Source organism: Hemicordylus capensis, chromosome 9 (assembly GCF_027244095.1).
Source record: "Hemicordylus capensis ecotype Gifberg chromosome 9, rHemCap1.1.pri, whole genome shotgun sequence".
NCBI lineage: Eukaryota > Metazoa > Chordata > Lepidosauria > Squamata > Cordylidae > Hemicordylus > Hemicordylus capensis.
The window spans coordinates 20399645-20422364 of record NC_069665.1 but is presented as its reverse complement, the minus strand read 5'-3'; the positions used below and the strand labels follow the sequence as shown (position 1 = coordinate 20422364).

The 22720-nt window shown below is 41.0% G+C and overlaps 1 protein-coding gene across 31 annotated transcripts in view; it reads left to right on the top strand.

The window, feature by feature from the left end:
• Positions 1–22720, top strand: part of ZNF536 (zinc finger protein 536) — a 658276-nt gene that overhangs the window by 5787 nt on the left and 629769 nt on the right. For 23 of the 31 annotated variants that reach the window (XM_053270773.1, XM_053270751.1, XM_053270753.1 and 20 more), the window contains one exon: positions 13688–13761. The exons of 3 other annotated variants lie outside the window; for them this stretch is intronic. The gene's annotated coding sequence lies outside the window, so the exon portion shown is untranslated. Of the gene's footprint in view, positions 1–5469; positions 5486–13687; positions 13762–17344; positions 17425–22720 lie in introns of those variants that run through there. 5 more of the 31 variants (XM_053270768.1, XM_053270760.1, XM_053270749.1 and 2 more) reach the window with 2 other exon arrangements.

The following is a 22720-nucleotide window of genomic DNA, read 5'->3' as shown; positions in this document are numbered from 1 at the left end:
GTCCCCAGATGTTATTGGACTTCAACTCCCATAATCCCCAACCAAAGGCCATAATCCCCAACAACCAAGGGAGTTGAAGTCCAGTAACATCTGGGGACCCAATGTTGAGTATCCCTGATCTAAACAACTCTTCCTTGAAGTCACCTTTTAATTTTTTTTAAACCTAGTATTATTGCTGATTTCCAATCATGTGGCATTATTGTTGTGGGCTTTTTATTTCTGTGTGTGTGTGATTGAGCAGGTGCTGCCGTAGCCCTATATATTTTATCAATGTCCTGGAAGAAGGTAACTGTGAACATGCCAATCTTTAACTAGGTGGATCCAGTTCACTTGACCCCAAATGGCTCTGACCACACAGTGAGTTCCACATGCTTTGTAGCTGCTTAATACAGCACAATGTTCATCTGATTACATTGTCTAAGGGATGCAAAGCCCACAGTGAAACATGTGAACAAAGTTCCCTGTCTCATTGTGGCTTGAAAATTGTTCTGGCTGCATAACATGGAGGCTACTGGCAGGCTATAATGTGCCTTGAACTCACTGTGTGTGTTATCTGTTGTTGGGTATGTGGAACAGCCTTGGATTGTGAGGTGCCCCCCCCCGAGTTTGTGTATGTGTAGCAAAGAACAGCTGCAGGGGAGAAGAGGTTAGCTGATCTGGATCAGGACTATAGCAAGTGGGGAAAGGGTGAACAGTTTCTCCCTCCTCCATTTTCCTGCTGAAAACTGTCATGTCCCAAGCTACTACTACTTGCCATTTTCAACAATAAAATAGTGCAAATAGAAAGTGCACTATCTGGTTGGGGACCACAGCAAGTGGAGAAAGGGTGACTTGGTGAGTCACCCTTTCCCCACTTGCTGTGGTCCCCATCCAGATCGGCCCCCTTCTGTGGCTGCTTAAGTGCCATTTCTGGCTTTAAGCTTTAATTCCTTGTTGTTTGGCCCTAATGCAGCTGCTGGGAACATGGTTGGCTTCAGGGGACCCATGATGAACTGTCTTCCATTGGTCCTCCTACTTGGAGCCCCAAAAGTCTCTCAACTACGGTCATCCCCACATGAAAGTTATGAGCACAGTTATGGGGACTTAGAGATAATCTGCAAGCTCTCAGGTGCTGTCCAGTAATGTCAAGCCCTGGATGCTTTCTCTGTTTGGAAGAATTTCCATGCCATTCTTAAATACTATAAATCTATTTAATACTTGTCCATTGCTAATTTTCTCCCTAAGTTGAAGAGTCCTTCCATTTAGCCTTTCCTACCATGGGAGTAATTCTGTTTAGTTATTGTTCCTGTTTTCTGCACTTTTCTCGGTGGTTCTACATTCTTCTTTCCCATGAATTCTTAGAGCCATTCTAAGATGTGGCTCCATCACTGATATAGACGCATGCATATATTTTCTTCCTGTACTCTGATGTCCACCTGTTTTATTGTCAAATGGATGACTGAGAAATATCCTGCATATGGTATCATCAGCATTATGATCAGAGAAACAACACCTACAAAATCTATTATTCATTACGTGTAACCAATATATAATTTAAAACAGTGGGTTTTGTCAAATAATGTTAGGTCAGCATAATTTTCTGCCTATTACTAATATCTATAACATCTTTGCCTTAGTCAGCTCTATTTAAATATGCAATCATTTACAGCTTTTGACTATATTGTGTTCACACTCCCAATTTCCAATATTCAACTACTACAAATTTTATGCTGACATCAATAGCAAACTATTAAAGACAGTATTTCATTATTGGTTTTTCATCCCAAAAGTTATTTACAATTATATACTAAGCACTAATATTAAAGGAAACCATTTAAATGAGGTGCTATCTGCTTTAACAATATGTCTGTCACAGAATGAGATTGTGTTTAAAGATTTTATCAAGAAATGGTTGTTTGCTGAGGTTATGTTTTGTCCATGAAATATGCATTTCATATCTCTTTCATTTCATTAACATAATTTAATTTGTGCTTTGCATTTTGTGCATAATACATATTTGATTTACAAAACAAATATTTCCATTAGAAAATGAATTTCATGCAGGCAAAAAGCAGAACCAAATGATGTATTGAAGGAAAATAAGAAGAAATGAAATGCATTTTCTCAGTCTATTAAAAAATCTATGGCATTGACAGAAAGTGCACTTAGTGCTACATTTAAAAAATAGCACATATGTCAATGTATTAACAAATAGAATTGGAAATACAAATATTTCCCTATATCAAGCCAAGAATCTCTTTATTTTAATTGAGTTGATTTAAAAGCCCCCAACTACAATTTAATTTTTATTTCATGATGTGGTGCAGTGGCTGATGCCATTACATCTGTGCAGAGTTGGCAGTCAATAATATGCAAAGAGATTTTACCTTTTGAAAAAGTTACCATTGGCAAAAGCAACAAATAATGTAATGGTCTGAAAATATGAAATTATTAATTTGCTGATTGTCTTTCAGTAGTGGAATAAGTGGGTTGGAGGAAAGTAGTTTTGAAACCAGGGTGAAAGACCTTATGAGAGCTTATGTTGTGATTATGACTGGATGACACTTTCTGGACCCCAAACCACTTAAGAACAGTATGTTGGATCCTCTATTGAATTATAAAAGCTGCCTTCATGTAGCAGATACCTAGGTGCAAGAGAATAATCAAACTTCTTGTTCTCACACCCTCCCCCATATAATAGGATTTAAGAGAGACAAATACTTAATTGGTAACTTTTTCCAAGGACTCCTGATATGAAGTGTGCACCTTCTCCCCCGCCCATGGAAGACTAAGTTACCACATGCATAGGCACCACTTGATTATTCAGCATGATGAGTCACTGTGGCATGTGTGCACTGACTCTACCTGAAAGGATTGGGTTTGAGATGAAAAGATTACTTGGTAGGGGGAGGGATGTGATAGAAGTTTATAAGATTATGTTGTGCAGGTAAGTGGAACTCTTTTCTGCCTCCCATTTATTACTTTGCTGACTGCTAATGGAGTGTGTGAATAGGCACAGGGCCTCTGCAAACGTCTGTTAAGGGTGTGGGGGACATTTGGGGTGTTGAGAGGAACTATAAGGTATGCCCAAAAATGCTAGTTTTGTAAGAGGAAGCCCAAACCTCCCCCTCCCAGAACCAGAAACCACTGTCAAAGAAGCAGAGAGCACATATGCTTGGCAGCCACGGAATGCTTGAATGGAGGTTCCAAAAGGAAGTTCTTCTCCTATCAACCAACAGGGCACAGCCAGTAACACTGGAAGCTGAAGGAGGGTGAGGGAAGGACGAAGCAAGGAAAACTGTTGACAGTTGCTATTAGCTGGAGTCTTGTGTAAACTGTTGTTTAAAGAAAAAAATAGGGAGAAAATGTGAAAAACAAAAACGGAGAAGAGGTGCTAGAAACAAGAAGGATCTAATCAACAAAAAGAAAAGAAAAAAATGTGAAAACAAAATATAACAAACATTAAAACAAAGAGAGTTGTTCTGACAAGATCTTCCCAACTCTACATTTCACCTTCCTGCTGCCCATCAATGCCTTCTCCTGACCCTTCCTCACCAATATAGTATATTCGATTACATCTGTCAGATATGACATGACATTTTTGTTGCAGGTTCCAGTTTACAACTACAATGAATGTTATATACCGCTTTTCAACCCAAGTTCCCAAAGTGGTTTACATAGATATATAGAAGTAATAAATAAAATTGTTTCCTATCCCCAAAGGGCTCACAATCTAAGTGTGTCTCCTTAATATAAGATAGACACCAGCAACAACCACTCGTAGGATGTTGTGCTTGGGATTTTGTGCTAGGGTTGGATAAGGATTTTGGGTTTTGTTGCAGGTGCCACCTGTAATATTAGAACTTCAATAAAATTGATTGGTAGTAGATTCTGGGTGAACGATAGGAAATATTTCTTCACACAATGCATAATTCATTTAAGCAATGCACTCATGCATGTGATGATTGGCACTGCTTTAGAAGCATTTAATGGGGATTACAAAAACTCATGGAGGATAGACCTATCAATGGTTTTAGCCATGATGGAACCACCATGTTCCTTTGAATACCAGTTGGCGGAGATTGGGGGAACAATATGGACTTCATTCCTTATTTTGGCCTTTCCAGATGCATCTGGCTAGCTGCTGGTGAAAAACAGGATGCTGGATTGGATGAACCCCAGGGCTGATACAGCAGGGTTGCTTTTCGGTTCCTGTTATATATTTAAGGGAGCTTTATGGAGACACAAAGGAAAGGGGTGGGGAAAGCAGACAAAAAATCCTGTTAGGTTGTCCTGGATAGCCCAATTTGCAATGCCATTGTCAACCTATTTGGATTTAAATAAAATACACTTTATTTGTTAGCCCACCCCGTAACAAACTGTTATCTGAGTGGCTCACAACAGAGGATTAATACATATAACATATTAAATTGTAACAAACAAAAAAGGTGAAAATAAAATACTAAATAACAAAGCAGCATTAAAAGCATTTTAAAATTAGTTAAAAATCAGATAAAATCTGAAAAGCCGAATTTAAAAACCCAAATTTAAAAGGCTTGTGTGAACAAAAAAGTCTTTACCTGGTGTCTAAAAGAATAAAGTGATGAATCCAGGTGAACCTCACTAGGGAGACTATTCCATAAATGGGGTACAACCACCAAAAAGGCCCCCTCCCTAGTAGCCACCACACAGAGGAGGGCTTTGGAAGAAGATCTTAAGGTATGGGTAGGGACCTATGGGGCAAAGTGCTCTCTCACATAAACTGGTCCCAAGCCATTTAGGGCTTTAAAGGTTAAAACCAGCACTTTGAATTGGGCCCGGAAACGTACTGGGAGCCAGTACAGCTGACAAAATATTGGCGTAATATGATCAAAGCATCCAGTCTCAGTTAATAATCTTGCAGCCCTATTTTGTACCAGCTGAAGTTTCTGGACTGTTTTCAAAGGCAGCCCCACATACAATGCATTGTAGTAATCTAAATGAGAGGTTACTGGAGTGTGAGTAACTGTGGCCAAAGCTATCTCTGTCCAGGTAAGATCGCAGTGGGCGTATCAGCTGAAGCTGATAAAAGGCTCTCTGAGCCACAGAAGCCACTTGAGTCTCTAGTGACAGTCTTGGATCGATGAGCACCCCTAGATTGTGAAACTGGTCCTTCAGGGGAGTGCAACCCCATCTAGAACAGGCTGAACATCATTCACAGGACTTCTGTCTTGTCCGGGTTGAGTCTCAGCTTATTCACCCTCATCCAATCTGTTACTGCATCCAAGCACCAATTCAGGACAGTCACTGCTTCACCTGCGTCTGATGAAAAAGAGAGATACAACTGAGTGCCATCTGCATATTGATGACACCTCAAGCCAAATCTCCTGATGACCTCTCCCAACGGTTTCATGTAGATGTTAAACAGCAAAGGAGAAAGAATGGAACCTTGCAGAACCCCATAGCATAACTGCCAAGGGATTGAGCAGTAGTCCCCCAGCACCACCTTTTGGGAACAGGCCTCAAGGTAGGAGTGGAACCACCTCCAAACAGAACCACCTCACACCCAACTCGGCCAGCCTATCCAAAAGGATACCATGGTAAATGGTATCTAAAGCTGCTGAGAGATTCAAGAGAATTAACAGGGTTGCACTCCCCCGCCCCTCTCTCTGCATAGGTCATCCCACAGGGCAACCAACACAGTTTCTGTTCCAAAGCCAGGCCTGAAGCCTGATTGAAATGGATCTAGATAGTCCATTTCATCTAAGAGTGTGTGGAGCTGGTTAGCCACGACACGTTCAAGCACCACTTTTGCTTGAGGGACCTTGTTCTGTTAAGGAAGATGTAAGCTTTGATCTTGAAACCTCAGATGATTAGGCTATAGAACTGGACTGTTACATTGATGGCATCTTATGATATTGTGAAGTAATTCATGAGTTAACCCAAAATGGCAAATCTATCTAGCAGATGCAGTGAAGAGTAACTTCATTATTTAAAGGTGAAAGAATAACTTGAAGAAAGAAAGAAGTGAGAGAGAAAATACCTTTAGCTTAGCTAGAGTATTGCCAGGAATCTGATATTAATACCATCACTTCTCATGAAAGTGCTTGGGATAATGATGGCAGGTAAGATAACTAAGAACTCTGCTATATCTTAGACTAATTGAATAGAGTATGAGTGCAGATCTGCAGTGAAAGGAGGAGCAAAGGAAAATAAAAAGCAAAATAGGTTTGTGACATTTTATAAGAATAAAGGTTACTAACACAATCCTGTACATGTTTACTCAGAAGGAGGGTGTGGTATTCGTGATTGGTTCTAGACCAGATTCCAGGAGATCCAAAGTAACTGCAGATTAATGCACCCCAGGTCTTAAACTAAACTTGCAGAACATAGGTGATTCTTGGGTAAAAACCAGGAGTGATTTGGTTGTAATTGTTCATAGACATGAATGCTCTTCAGTTTCTTGGCCTTTTAAAGTCTCCAGCTTTTTGCAAGTCCTGAGGATCCCAGCACTTTCCTACATTGGTCTTGCTAAATTCAATGGGTCTTAATTCCAAATAAATGTTCAGAAGATTGCAACTTTCTGGGAGTCTGAGCTGCTGTTGCAAACAACTGCCAACTAAGCTGTGTAGAACATGTTAATTGTAGTATACATTGGTCTCCTTTCTCAAGTAGTCAACAGGCTTTAAAAAAATCGGGCTCCATTTTTAGCCCAAGTATAAGCATTGACATGTTGGATGAATTCACAATTCAGTTCAGTCTAGCATACCATGGCATGCTTTGAATTCTATGGAGCTTAAATTGCTCTTGTGCATTCGCTGCCTGCCAGTCCTTTGAGATGTTTGTTCATTTGGGGCCAGTTTTCTCTTGGCATTGGCCAATTCTGACAGGCTTCCCTTTACTGCTGAACTCTAATAAATTGCCCTGGAAGGGGAGCTTCAGTCAGATGTTCAAAAATACACAACACTCAACTCGTAAACCAAATTATGACATTTACGCCAGCATAAATCGGGAGTAACTTCATGGGTAGAACCTCAGTGGGGCAATGAATCCAACGCTGCAAAAGAGGACCATAAAGCAGTCAAGAATCTGGCACTTGGAGATACCTGCCTCTTTTGGTGTGCATGCAATTATTGCAAATGTATGCACTGTCAGTAGAATCTCTAGGAAAGGCATAGGCCTTTGAATTGGTTTCCATGTTCATGTTTCTGTGACTTCAAAATGACAGGTATAGAATGAAGCATATACGTCATACATTGCTTCATTTACCTCAACTGTGGATGTACTGATTAGGCTGCTACTCTTTCTCAACCTCCTGTCTGTAATATTGGGATGATAATACTGACCCAACTCACAGGTTGTTGTAAGGATTACTTAGATGGTTATGTGAAATGCTCCAGGATTTAGAAAAACCACTTAACTAAATAAGGCAGTTCAAACAATTATGTTTAGGGTAGGACACTTGTCTGGGAGCTATGCGTGCCCCCATCTTGTGATTGCGTGTGAGGGAGACAGCAAGTTTGAAGGTGGAGGCAGTGATCATTTGGGAGAGAGAAGCTGAGTCAGACAGCGCTGTCCTACCTAGCTCTTGTACCAAGTTGCTGTCCAACTCAGTTCCTTTCTCCCAGACTTCCTCCCACTCCAACCTTGCTCTTTCCCTCACACGTGATCACAAAACAAGAGCACCCACAGCTCCCAAACTAGAGTTGGACACTTGCCCTACCCTAATTATAATCATGTGAGCTGCCTTACTATTTATTTAATGTATTTATAGTCTCCCTTTCCATGTGAAATCAGGCGTCCGAAGTGCCTGACAATAAGGCACAACATGTGAGAAACATAATGTTGTTTTAAAATAGTGGGGGCTGACAAAATGTTGTGGGGATGATTATGGAAAATGTCTTCTCCCCAGGCTTCAGATGTTGTTGGACTGCAAGGTTAGCAGGGACCAGTACAGATTGTGTGGTTGGCACAGGTGGATTCTAGAATGACTACAGCTGTGTCATGAGAAAAAGGTATTAACCTTTTCTTGGGAAACTTGCTGCAATCCAGCTTGTATGCTGTAGCACCCAGTCATGTAAAGCTGGCTCTTTGTCCTTTAGTTGACACTATTTTTTAAAAAGTGTATTGTTCTGTTACTAGCTTTCTTTTAAAACTAATTTTCTATTAAGTCTCTTAAACTATGCTTTTAAGCTCGATTTTGCTGAGGTCCTTCCAACTTTTCTAAGCCTTGCAGCAACTTCAGGCACTGTTTCATTGACACCAAGAGTAATATCAGAAGAAGCTGGGCGATTTCCATGTTTGGCTAGAGGCATCATAGAAAATTATTACTCTTCATTTCCCTTTGTCTCCTCAGGGTAGTGATGGGGTGAGCAGCGAACATCTAGTCTGTTTCTGTAGGGAAGCACTGTTTTCAACTGTATGTGCCACAGGCTTGGGGGAAGCCCAAGGTTCCTGTAGAATAATCCCATGGAATAGGATTATTCCATGCCAGAAGGAATAACAAAATCAAATCGTGAAAAAGACCAACAATTATTGCCCTCGGTCAACCTTGAAGAGAAGATAATTCCATCCTTATTTTTTGTTTTTGTACTGAACTCATGCATTAAAGGCATAAGCTATTTCTTTCTTTAAGTAGATATTAGAATATCAGTGATGGTATAAAAATATTTTGAATGAGGAGGAAAAAAGAAAATGTGTCTAAAACATTTTGGTGGGGGGGAATGGGGGAGCCCAGTATGTGTGTACACACACACACACACACACACACACACACACACACACACACACACACACACTGCAGTGATCTAAGGAAAGTCACCAGTAGCTGTTCTGTGAGGTATAAAAATAAACTCTTGTCTCCAGTTACTTTTACATCCAATGACAAGTGCCTGTATTAGCATTAAATGAGAATGCAGATGGAAAGTAATGTGTTTTTATTTAGCATCTACCTGAAACACATTAAAGTGTGCAGTAGTGAGTGGAGCTATGCACAGAAGTTTTGAATGGTGTAATAAGACATGGTGCAACTCTCTCTCTCTGCTTTACAGTTGTGCTCAAAAACTCTCTTTCTACTCTGTCTTAGTAGTGAACAAATATGCAAGGAATACTCAGATGATTATAAATGAAGCCGGATGGCATTCTAGTAAATAGACAGCCATGTATAGGCTGCAGAGGGTGGCTTATCTGCCTATGTGGTTGTTCTGGCCTTGGGTATAGTGAGCTGCTTAAGGTCAAACTGGATGTGATGAAAATTGTGTGTTTAAACGTGGAGCTGCTCTAATCACATTAACAAATGGTGTGGGGTCTTCTTTAAGAGTGGGGTGCAGAACCTCCCCCATCTCTACAGTCTCAAGTGCCCACCAGATAAGTGGCTTCCCCCCCACCACCTTATTTCTGTTTCAGAAATCTAATATGCAAGACATAGCTCACCCACCCATACAGGGGCGGAGCCACCATTGAGCAGACAGGTTCAAAGAACCAGGGCCACCGCTAATCAGGGGCCATGCCTGGTGCCCCAGCCACACTCCCTGCATCTGATGTCAGACACGGCTGTGGCGTGGCTCCTCTCCCAAAAGGGGCTGCCTTAAAGGCAGGGAGAGTATTCCTGGCCACTCTGTGAATGCGAAACGGGCTGCCCCGTTTGGGAGCGAAGCCACACCTCCTGCCTCTGACGTCAAACGCAGAGAGCATGCTGGTGGTGGCCACCGGCAGGAGGAACACAGGCTGCTGACTGGCTTCCTCCGCCAGTGCACCCATAAATGCACTTTGCCCCTTCTGTGCCCCTCAATTTTTTAAATAGTTCTACCACTGTTTTAAATACACATGCCCGTCAGTATCTCATCTAGTCTAGCCCTTGCCTACTCACTTGGGGGCAGGTTTTCAAAGCCAAGTAAAAAAAGAGGAGCAAGTGAAAAGTAGTGGAGAATTTTCAGTCTGTAAACACTTTGGGTTTTTGAATAACCTCCACATAGCACTTTGTAATTCTGAAAGTCTGCTGTTAAGATACCTGCTCACCAGCTGATCTGGTATATATAGCTCATTTCTGATATGATGTTAAAATACTGAGCTATGTATCGCTTCTAAATGAAGTGCATGAGTGCTGTGAAATAGAGAACAGAAATGTGCTGATACAGGGAACTTGGCTTGTTTGTTAGCAGGGATATTGGAAAAAATCCATCTCTAGCAGGACAATCTCATCATATTAAAAGTTATGGATTTCTTGCTTAAGCATTCCACATGAGACTCAGGACGGTTGGAATTTTGCTTCTGATTATTGAGAGACAGCTAACAAAACTTAAATTTTCTTCTTCTTTTAACATCTCTCTCACATTTCTGCCTTCATATGGGAGTTCTCTCCTGGAATGAGTTCTTCAATTATACTGATGGATCAGTTTAGTAAGTTGGTATTGTTTACTTGCTTAGGAGCCAGCACATTACTATGCAATACTCTGTGTGTATGTGATACTGAAATGAGTAGAACAGCTTTAGGTTTATAACATGTACTCACATTGCTTTAAGTATAGTACAGGCAGATTTCAGAGTTACGCATTCTAGTGTGATGTGTTTGAAACTATCATGGGAATACACCAAGCTTTGCACTCTCTCTACCCACCCATCAAATAATGCCTAAATCCCTACATTTTCTGTGAAGCTCTTGCCGGACTCCTCAGTTCTCATGCCAGTCTGAAACAAAGTATGGGTATCTGTAGCTCTACTTGCTTCTGTTCATTCCTTGTCTCTCTTCATTTCCCTCCCTTTGCTGTCTCTCCTGTTGCGGAAAAGTATTGGGATTGTAAGCTGCTTGACACATGGGACTGTAGCGGTTAGAGTGTTGAACTAGGAGCAGGAGATACAGGTACAGTTCCCTGGTCAGCTACAAAGGTCACAGGGTGAATGCAAATCAGTCTTTATTTCTTAGTCTGACCTGTTGTTGTTGTTGTTGTTCACATTTTATATCCCGCTCTTCCTCCAAGGAGCCCAGAGCGGTGCTCACAACAACCCTGTGAAGTAGGTTAGGCTGAGAGAGAAGTGACTGGCCCAGAGTCACCCAGCGAGTATCATGGCTGAATGGGGATTTGAACTCTGGTCTCCCCGGTCCTAGTTCAGTACTCTAACCCTACACCACACTGGCTCCTAATGACCTACATTACAGGGTTATAATAAGGAGAGAACCGTGTATACTGCCCCAATCTCCTTAAAGCAAGGGCAAGATAAAAATGTAACAGTGCAGGTAAGGTGCTCAGGAGTTTCCTTCCCCCATTGAATGTATGTTTTTAGGGCCATGTTAGCTCAGATGCATGAATGTGTTTCCTGTCACTGAGGGAAGCTGTTAATATGATTGAAGGTTTAAGGTTCTATACCCTGTTTCTGCTCCATCGTGGGTCATTTTTCTTCTCTAAATCTCCACCCCCAAAGCTGCTTTTCTGCTTGTAGAGCAGGGGTGTAAGTTTTTATAAGAAAAATGAGACCCTATATCTTTTCCACGGTGTGGTGTAAACTTGCTGGGGGTTACAAAAGGAGCCTGTGGGGAAAGGGGGTATTCAACCTCTCCTAATAAGTAGTAATTTATTACAGTCAGTGATCATGAACATACACACCAACATACAAATCAGCATAGAATAAACAAAATCACCGCAGTAAAACTAAATAACAAAACTTCAAGGTATACAAAAATCTCAGCTACAGCTACACAGAACCTTCCTGTCTCCACTGTAACAACTGCATGTTGATCCACCAAAAGATAGGAGATGTAATACTCTTCTGATTGACCAGGCCTATTTTTAAAGAGTGGTTCGATCCACATAGTACAAATGTCCCTCTATTATGCACAGTGTAAAAAAAAAAAAAAAGGTAAGACGGACTCAATGTCACTTGAACCACATGGACATAACCGGTTCCTTAGCGGTGTCCTTTTAAATCTGCCATCCAAAATGGCAGATTTAACTTCTCCTATCACAACTGGTCAGCTAAAATTCTCACGGTTGTATTCCCATTTAAAAACTAAACTAAACTTGGGGAACTTCTATTCCATGCATCTATTTTTGTTTGGCCCTTAGTCAGCTATCATTAGTTACAATCTTCAAATAACCAATACTGGAATAAAATTTGTGGAACTGGTGAGATTGTTCTGGAGTTAGTGGTGTATAGTAATTTATACAGTTGCGTCTTTGAAATGGTTATCAAATTAATCCATCAGTTTTCACAATATGCTGCTAAAACTGTTAAATCCAAAAAAGCAAATATACTGACATAAAACAGAATAAGCATTTTGATAAAAGGGAGGCATGATTCAAACTTAAATTTCAACATTACTGAATTCATTCTATGGTTACAAATTGACTTGTTAGTGCCAGACATGCCATTTATCTGAAAATATATCCAATTAAGTGAGTATAAAATCCAGTGTTAGGAACATAGGAAGGTGTCTTCTACTGAGTCAGACCACTGGTCCATCTAGCTTAGGATTGTCTACACAGACTGGCAGAGGCTTCTCTAAGGTTGCAGGCAGGAGTCTCTCTCAGCCCTGTCTTGGAGATGCCAGAGAGGGAACTTGGAACCTTCTGCATGCAGGTGTTCTTCCTAGAGCGGCCCGATCCCCTGAGGGGAATATCTTACAGGGCTTGCATGTAGTCTCCCATTCAAATGCAAACCAGGGTGGGCCCTACTTAGCAAATGGGGCAATTCATGCTTGCTACCACAAGACCAAAATTAGAAGACTCAAGATAACCTGGATGCTACAGCATCTGGCCTGAAAGTTCTTCCTCTGAAATTTTTTTTTTTTAAAAAAGTGGAAGCTAACTGTGTAGTTGTTAAGAAGCACTCTGCACATGCTTTAAAGCAGTCTGTTAATTCATATATTTCAGAGCTGAAGCCTGGCCTTGATGCTTGGTTCTAGAGTTAAGGCTGAGTGAGCCACGGCCTTGTCTAAAGTGGGAAAGCATTTATAGGGATGGGAGAGGGAAAGCATCCCTATTTGGGTCTGTGGCTTATGATATTGTGCCAAACCTTCATATCTATAGCATACTGATGGCTAAGATTTGTCTATTAAGAGACACTTTAACAAGTCAGTTTATAGGTATTCCAGCTTTACTTAATGATCCTTGCTTGTGTGTATGTGCATTTGCCTAGATATATACTGTTAACACAGTAAAAAACTTCGGAATTGTTTGACCCTGTAAACACAAAATTCATGTATCTCACCCTGGGACAAATGCATTCTTTTAAAAAGCAGCATATGGGCAGCCTTGGACTGATGTTAGTTTATTGTCACTGCTTGATAACGTTTAATGGAAAAGATACAAGAGTGCCAAAGAATTTTAATTATTTTTGTGATAAAGTTATATGTTCGGCCTTGAAAAAGTGAAGATAATGCTGGGATTCATTATTATTCCCAGTGTGTTTAAACAGACGACACAGAATGCAAACAAAAGCAGATGAAATTTGAAAAGTATTATCAATATTGCAGATAGCAGATGCCCTTTCCAATCAGAACAAGAATATCTTCTATAGCAACTTTATGGTTGAGTAGTTTATTCATTTCTATTAGAAGGTTGTACGTTTCTAAAATATGTAGATGTTATCTAGGAAACCAACCAACCAGTAGGGTCATTTTGCTTGTTTTCCCAAATTTATTATTTTAACTTTTACAGGCTTGATCAGAAGTGCATTAACATGGGAGCAAAATTTCATTGTGATAGAATTCTGCCTTGTATATTTGACCTTTCAGGTGTTCCACCATGGTTGTGGGAAGAAAATAGAAGTGTTTTACAGCTCTCCAGTTACAATGCTACATTTAAAATAGTAAGTATTTTTGTTTGTGTTCTCCCTTTGTGGGCTGATAACTTGGAACTAAAAGATCCCTATGGAATCAAACCATATAACCATTTACAGCAATGTTTAATGATGGGGTGAGTATGCGGTGGAAAGGATAATTTGGAAACTTATTTTTAAAATGTAGAATTTATAGGATCAGGTTTTAGTGAGCCCTTAAATAATTCCAGCACAAATCCTAAATTTCCCCAAATAAGGACAGATAGAAAAAGGCCTTTTGATGTTCAGATACTTTGTTATGGTTAAATTCATTTATAATATGCAAAAGAGAAATAGTTTATCTAGAGATATTTATGTATGTATGTCCAATGTCTACAGGTGTTGACTCTGGTACAAATTTTGGATTTTTTTTTTTTTTTAGTGATTGTGGCTATTTTTGTGTGTTAGACACATTTAATGTAATCCTGTAGTGAAGTAACTTTCTCCCTCTCTCTGAATTGATTTTGTGGTGTTATGTAGAATCCATATAAAGGATGTGGAATTTTCAGAGTGCTTTCAAAGAATTTCTCAGCATTTATGGTTGTGTGCTACAATTTGGCTTCTTAGCAGTCTCCAAGAATAAAATGTACTCCATAAATGTCAGGACATTCTTTTTTTAAAGAAAGTATAATCTTGAGTTGTAAAGAGTTCCAGTGCTGAATCATCATGTTCTTCTCAGCCAACAGGAAATGGTCTGTTGTGCCATATTGTATTGAGTTGTTATAAGTTAGGAGAAGAAATGACCACCAGAAGTGACAAGTCCTGCTGATCAGCTGTAAAGTACAGACAGGGCCATCTGTTAATATGCCATCACTATATGTATTGGGGATAGGTGTACTGGATGTAATATATGCCAGGAAGGAAGGAAAGTCTGTGCAAAGAACTCAAAGTACATTTCATTACCCTATTACATATGATATTGCCACATCCAGTTGAGGTGGTCATAACAATTGTCTAAAATCAGGACCAACTGCTGCAGTAGACAGTTGTACACCTTGGTTTGACTGTTGTGGGTGCTTCTTGGAGCCTAGGATGAGTAATGCCAATTTATGTTTTTGTCCAGGAGAAGGTAACAGTAAGAGGGAAGTTGTTCTTAGGGCTGCCAAACTTAGAAATATAAATTTTGTCACCTAAGGGGCAGGTCTCACATAAAACGTTCTTTTCTTCTGAAGGTGTACCACTCTGGTATGTGCTTGGAGGTCCCTTGCCACCAACCTATGCCTTTCACATATGATATCAGGCCAACACAGGTCAACCTAAGGCACTTTAAACTATGTCACAAACACAAAGGAAAAACCGAAAGCACGTGCAAAACAAGTAACTCAAGAACGTGAGCCCAGCTACAGATGATTGTCACATCTCATATGTAGTGCACATCTATGTAGCATAAGTACTTAAGCATTTGGAACATCTAGAGCAGGGCTGCTCAACTTCGGCCCTCCTGCAGATGTTGGCCTACAATTCCCATAATCCCAGGCTATTGGCCACTGTGGCTGGGGATTATGGGAGTTGTAGTTCAAAAACAGCTGGGGCCTAAGTTGAGCAGGCCTGATCTAGAGGGATAGCTGTGGTGCTCTGATGCAGCAAAAGCAGTGTCTTGTGGCACTTTAAAGGCAAATAAATGTAGATGACATCCTAGATGTTTTGCCCATTTTGCAGGCACAGAGGCTGAGAGAGTCCAAAGGACAGAGAGGAGAGCTGGTCCTGTGGTGGCAAGCATGACTTGTCCCCTTAGCTAAGCAGGGTCTATTCTGGTTGCATATGAATGAGAGACTTGATGTGTGAGTATTGTAAGATATTTCCCTTAGGGGATGGAGCTGCTCTGGGAAGAGCAGAAGGTTCCAAGTTCCCTCTCTGGCATCTCCAAGATAGGGCTGAGAGAGATTCCTGGCTGCAACCTTGGAGATGTGGCTGCCAGTCTGTGTAGACAATATTGAGCTAGATGGATCTATGGTCTGACTCAGTATATGGCAACTTCCTGTGTTCCTATGACAAACCATGTATCCATGACAGAGAATGCAAAATGCATGTAGACTATAGATAAAGTGAGTCTCACACATGCATGGAATTAAGCTTGTAGGGAAAACACACAGAGGCTATTCTTATGATGGGGGAAAACTGGGCTAAAGGAGCCTGGTCCGTCCCCCCCAGTGAGAACCACCAGTTGATTCTCTGGTGGTTAGCCTGCCAAAGAAGCCCTGCCCTTAAAACGGGGTTAGCGAGCGCTCTGCTAACCCTTTTCCTGACTGTGAGTCACCATGGTGCAGTTCTGCGCCGTGGCGACTTATGAGGAGATACCTGCCGGGAGGCTAAAAACAAGCCTCCCCGTGTCGGGGGTCTCCCCAGGATGCCCTCCTGCATCCTGGGACTTCCGGGGGCCGGGGGACCTCCAATCACTGCAGTCCCTACCAGCTCCATGACGGAGCCAGTAGTCGTGTGGGTGGCCACTCTCCCCGCAGAACCCTCCCAGGCTCTACACTTGGACCGTGTGTAGAGCCTCACAGTCTTTCATCATGTAAACGAACAGAAGTAGACCCACACAGTATTTTTAAATTCTGTGTGTATACACACGTAATAGCACAGAGTGGCTGATCAGGCTTCTTGCTTCTCTTTCCTGTGCTGGGCTGAACTGAACAGCTCACACATCTTCCTGACCACATCAGGACCTGGCTAGTCAGACACTGGTGAACTGGTCAGTGCTGTAGGCTCACCTCAGGCAGTGAGCAAGGCTGGACTAATACTGATGAAGTCACCACCACCACTGCCACTTGCTCCCTGCTCCCTCCCTATGATGCCACCATTCTCCTCCTTGCACTTCTCTGCCCACTATGGTTCTGCTGCTACCTGTAGAGAACCTAGAGTGTAGTATTTCCACTACACTACCATAGTGTATTGTAAATGCAGCCAGGATATCAGTTGTCATTCTCCCAAGCACTTGCATTAGCCAAGTGTTTTTCTGCCATTCAGGATAATATATGCTAAGTATGGCAGCCATTTCAAACTTACGTGGTTTGGCGCTGCACGTGCATCTCCACATATACACACACACTTCTGTGCAATACCCAAGCATGTATGAACAAACTAAATGCAAAAAAGGTGGGGGATGAGAAGAAAACTATCTTCTCTCTGTTGCACAGCATCTGATGTCCCAGATTCCCCCTCCCCTCAAAAATATCTGGATCAAATGTGCTTTTCTGGCCAGTTGGTAGCCCTACTTGCTCCAGAAAAATTATTCATATATAAAAGAGAACAGGCAAATACATGCGAGAAACAAGATCGATCCTTTCAGATTTCTTGATTATCTTATCTGCAAAATATCTGAGCAGAATTTTCAAAATATTTGTGGGAAGAAATGCCAGCCAACATAGCTCAGCTGATTTAATGCATTCTTCAGTGAGTTCCAAAGGAGCCATTAAAGGCTGAAGCACAGTGAGAGAATTCTTGTCTCCCTCTGGTTAGATGCATAAACCAGCGGAATTTCCATGTAATGTAATTTCCTACCAGATTTGTCACCATCAAAACATTTGTAGAACTGGGTTATACTTTTTTATATATTGTGTGCTTAACTCAACAGAACTTGATCATTGGTGAGATGCCTGCTACTAGTTATAAAGTGACTGTTCAAAACTTGCCTCACTTCAGTCTATGAAAAAGGTAACATTCAGTACCTTTCATCTCCCCGCCCTCGCCATGTGGATTCTTAAATGTTTGGCATCTCCAAATGCTTTGCTAGTAGAAGAGGTTAAAAGGTAGAATTGGCTTAGTTTGTTACAACCTTTCGACATAAAGCATCTACAAGAGCTACACATCATGTAGCAAGTATACTGAATTCTACTATCCACACTTCATACAAGCAACTTGGTAATACCCTTTATGAGTTTGCAACAAGGATAGGTGGGCATTCTTTCTATTCAACAGAGTCTAGAAATGTTGATTCCCTGCCTTCCCAGGTTCTGAGAAATCCTATTTCCTGTGGATAGCACAAAGATGCCTGTTGTTGATCTGAGAAAACACGATTGTAAGAAATGCTTTGCTGGTCAGTCCAAAGCCCATCTTTTCTTGCATTCTCTTTCCAGCAGCAGCTGTCTTGGTGTTGCTAGAAGCTTGCAAGCAGGACATAATGGTGATGACTATTCCTCCTTTTAAAAATATCACCAGCCTCGAGGACCAAATGCTTCTAGACATTGTGAAGCATTCATTACATCAGAGGAATGCCACGTGTGTGATTAAGTCCTCTAACCATATAGAGTTGTTGCAACTAGTGGCACATCATTGATGATGAGTACAGAGGTGGTCCAATACATTTGGTTGCCTGAGGTGAAGGACAATATGATACCCTCCATCTGCAGGCAGGTACTCTGTATTCTCAGGCCATCCTGCTGAGGTAGTGATGGTGGCACACGAGCACTCTTAGTGCCAGCTGCAACCCAGGCAGGGGTGTTCCTAGCTCACAAGGAAGGGAGAGAAGATGTGTGCTGCAGTGGAGTGAGGAGGAGAAAGAGAAAATGAATAGCATACCTTAGTGGAGTGAAGAAAGGGAGTGGCAGCATGGAAGCCTGTGGTGGTGGGGGACCAGTGTTTGCTGGTCCCTGTGCCCCTCCTTGCAACTGCCTCACTCTGCCTTGTGGAGGGGCTCCCAGTATATACTATTGACTAGTACCACTGGTTCCCAGTTACACTGGTTTCCTTTTATCATTCCAGTATGAAGCCAGAATGTCTAGTCATTCTACTTGCCATACTGTCCTGCTTGCACATGTTTCCATTTAAAGCATATAATACATGCTTAATGATGAAATGCAACCTGCAATTTTATCCTTAACAGTTAAAACCTTGTCAGAACCAAATGCCCAAGAATAAAGCATAATCTGTTTAAAATCCCAGTGTAAAATTGATTAAAATGAAAACTGGCATTGTAGTTCTTCTCAGAGAAAAGTACATCCACAGGTTTCTTGCCCTTGCCCTATGATTATATAATAGATTTTAAGTCTCTGATATCTGCAAATCTACATCAAAATATATTCTATAGCTGTAGGAAATGGCTCTGAATTGTTAACCTTCTCCCCGGGTACTGCAGGCAACACACTGTGAGATTAGATGTATATTTTCTTGGAGATATGCCACCCATAGAGGAGTCCATATTTACATCTTTTGTTGATATTTTTTATAGATTAAGAGTCTCTTTACTTGGGTGATAATTCTCCTAAGTACTGTAATTTGCTGCCTCTAATATTTGTCTTGAGTCCTAGTTTGCAAAATATATTTGAAACCACTTTATAAAGTCGCATAATTGCTTCTTTGTAGAGCGGGTATAATGAGTAGTTTCTTTATCCAGCCTTTATCCTGTTAACCTTAGAGGTGAGTGACTGCTTGCTGGAGTAGTTGGGGAATGTCTTAGCGCTGTTGAGCCATTTAATTTCAGGACTAATTTCATAGCAGTGACATAGAATTGGCCACAAGCAAGCCAGCAGTTATTTCAAGGGTTTTCAGTTAGGACCTGATGCAATGCTAAAATGAATTGAAAGAAATGCATGTGAGATGGATTTTTTCTTAAAATATAAAAAAATGCAAGAATTGATCCACATTTATATACGTAAACTACATAACAATATTGATGTGCATAAAAGATTTGGACTGTATAAGGCAGGTTTGGCACTGTAAATAACAAGCATTGCTGAATCTCATTTTCCTCTTTCTCTTTCCACCCAATGTAAAGTCATTTGCTGTTGGTTTCCTCTGCTCCTTTTCTTTGTAGTTATTTGAGTTCTGTTAAGAGGTCTCGCAATACATCTAAAAAATGAGGCTGAAAGTCTCTTTCAGCTATTTGCCCCAGCATCTGTTCATGTCACTTGTTCCTCCTTTCTCCTTCCTGTTATCTCATTTTACCTTTTTGATTGCAGCCTTGTGTGTGAACTACATAACTTGTTACCAAAATCTCACCCACTGCCCCACAAAATCTCACCCACTGCCCCAGTTTAGGACTGTACAGATGGAGAAATAATATATGTAGTTGTATTTGTATCTTGTTTTTTACTTAGGTATCTCAACATTATTAAAACCTTTCACTTCAAACAAACAAAAAGCCTCTCACATGGCATTAGGAGCTCCTGCTCAAGAAATATAGCAATAGCAATAGCACTTACATTTATATACCGCTTTATAGCCGGAGCTCTCTAAGCGGTTTACAATGATTTAGCATATTGCCCCCAACATTCTGGGTACTCATTTTACTGACCTCGGAAGGATGGAAGGCTGAGTCAACCTTGAGCCCCTGGTCAGGATCGAACTTGCAACCTTCTGGTTACAGGGCGGCAGTTTTTTTTTTACCACTGCGCCACCAGGGGCTCTTGATTCCAAAATATGATTCCAAAATGATTCTTGATTCCAAAATATGATTCTTGATTCCAATGATTCTTGATTCCAAAATATGATTCCAAAACCCCATCACTGAGTTTTGTATGCTACAGTTGTGTTCAGGCTTTTGGCCATAGATATTTTTAACTGGCCATAGGATTTCATTTGACAGGATAGTTGTCGGAGTGTGAGGGTAGTTGTCTTGAACCAGGGCCTCCAGCAGCTCGGCCCATTCGTTTTATTTCCTGCACCACCAGGGCAATTCTGGAGCAGACTGTTATTGACCTTCTTTCTGTTGTGCTACGATGCTACCCTGATAACGGCCAGAGAGGGTATTGCAGACAAAGAGGTCATTCACACAGTCAGAAACTGTATTCTACCCAGGTTTGGGAGCTGTGTGTGCTCCCAATTTTTGGTTGTGTGGAAGCAAAGTAGGAGGAAAACCTGGTTAGAAGTGATGGAAGCAAGGTAGGAGGAAAAGCTACTCAGGTTTTCCTCCTACCTTGCTTCCACACAACAAAAAATTGGGAGCACACACAGCTCCCAAACCCGGGTAGAAACCCAAGCTGCCATTTCTGATTGTGTGAATGACCTCAAAGTTATCTGGGAAGCCAGTAGAGTGGGGCGCGCCGTTTGTAACTGTTGTTTCATGCTTTACTTCTCAGTCGGAGCAACTCATTGCTACAAGTAGCCACACAAACAGCTGTGCCCTACCCCACCTCCTTTCCACTCAGACTGCCATTTTGGGGGAACCCAGCCGCCTACCTGACCTTGACTATGTATATCCCTCGAACCCCTTTTGATCTCTATGCTTGAACCTTGATGTTTGCTTAACCTGACTCTCTGTTTGCTTCCTGCCCCTTGGATTCCTGTCTTCCTGCTCTTGAAAATGATTTGTATCCCACTGCTTGTCTCTGAACCCAACTGAGACCTGACAAATGCCCCGATGACAAATGCCCACGCTGTGACTGAAGAGTGGCCAATACATTTTCTAAATTAATAAAATACTGTGGTTTTTATCATTAGTCTCACAAAAGTTCTCACTATAATGAAACGTAGGATTGGAATTGAAGTAATGGGTGGTCATTGTAAAGATGTTATTTGACAAATACCTGGTTCACATTACCATTACCATTGGCCGCCCAGAGATGTAAGTTTGGGCGGGGTATAAATTTGATAGAAAGATAGATAAAATTCTGCAACTTTATGACTTTGCATTCTGCAGGTTATGTAAATTAGCTTGTTTTATTTAGACAACGTGGACTGCAGAATTTGCATGATGTTTTCAAGGATTTTGAAACTTTCTCTCAAGCACTTGGTTACTAGTAGACTTCATGGGGAAACCATATTAACAGTGGAGGTGTTAGAATCAGAAGCAGAGCAGCTCAGTGGCTTTCCCCCCACATGTGACACCTCTTTTTGTCTTGGATCCAGAGGTGCCATTTAAGGCAGATAGAGGCAGTGCCTCTCCTTGTCTGTTTTTCAGATGACTTGTGATTATTTCCCCAGAGCATCTGTTTCTGGTTGCTGGGTATAAAAAGTAACTACTAATACATTATATATACTAATATTAATACTAACACATGTCACTTTGCAGTTTTATCAAGAACAACCCTGTGAATCTTGTCTTCCCCCCTCAATTTGAAATCTATTTGCACCCCCCTCTTCCTGAAACTCCTAACATGCAGTGCTAGTGGCAGTATTTTGCAGGAATTGTGTGAATTTCACAAGAATTTATTCTGCAGCAGAAACCATAGACCTGATTCAAGAAGGCATCCTAAATAGCTGCATCTTCTTCCTGTCCACTAACAAAATATCTTGAACAGTAAATATTTTTAAATCACATTTTTAATGGCATGTATTGTTCTATTGAGTCTAGAAAAAAAATTTCCAGCATATTGTCCACACAATGTCCTTCATGTCTAAAGAGTTCAGTTAGGTCTTCTAACTTTTAGTTTGTGTGTATATTTTTAAATCTGAATGACTGAGAGATCCAAGATGAGAAATGCATTAGCAAAACTGATTTCTCTTGTTACTTGTTCAAAAGGCTTCACTGTACAGCGCACAAATGATTCATAAGTGTCCATTGTTCAGAGTTCAGGATAAAGAGTTCAGAATCAAAGCTTTGCTTTAATATATGCTCGTTGTACTGTGTTTTTCCCCAGTGAAAGTATATTCTCTCTCTCTCTCTCTCTCTCTCTCTCTCTCTCTCTCTCTCTCTCTCTCTCTATATATATATATATAGAGAGAGAGAGAGAGAGAGAGAGAGAGAGAGCACAAATGATATTCAAAGTTGTTTAAGCAGAAGTTCTAGTTAATTCACCAGCTTCTTGAATGTAGCTCACATTGTTCCGAAGTTTATGAAAATAGGTGGGTTGCTCCTGTTTCAGCAGTGATAAAACATGTTTAGCCAAACACAGCTGTCATGAGCCCACTGGTGTTTTCAACTGATCAGAGGACTTTCCTTTGGGGCAGGTGCTCAACCCTGAGTGTGTGAGGCTCAAGGCAGACCACAGTTTTAATTGAATGGGTTTATTTATAAAACAATAGTAATTGGAACAGGTGTAAATCAAAACTGCTGGCATGTATGAACATTTCC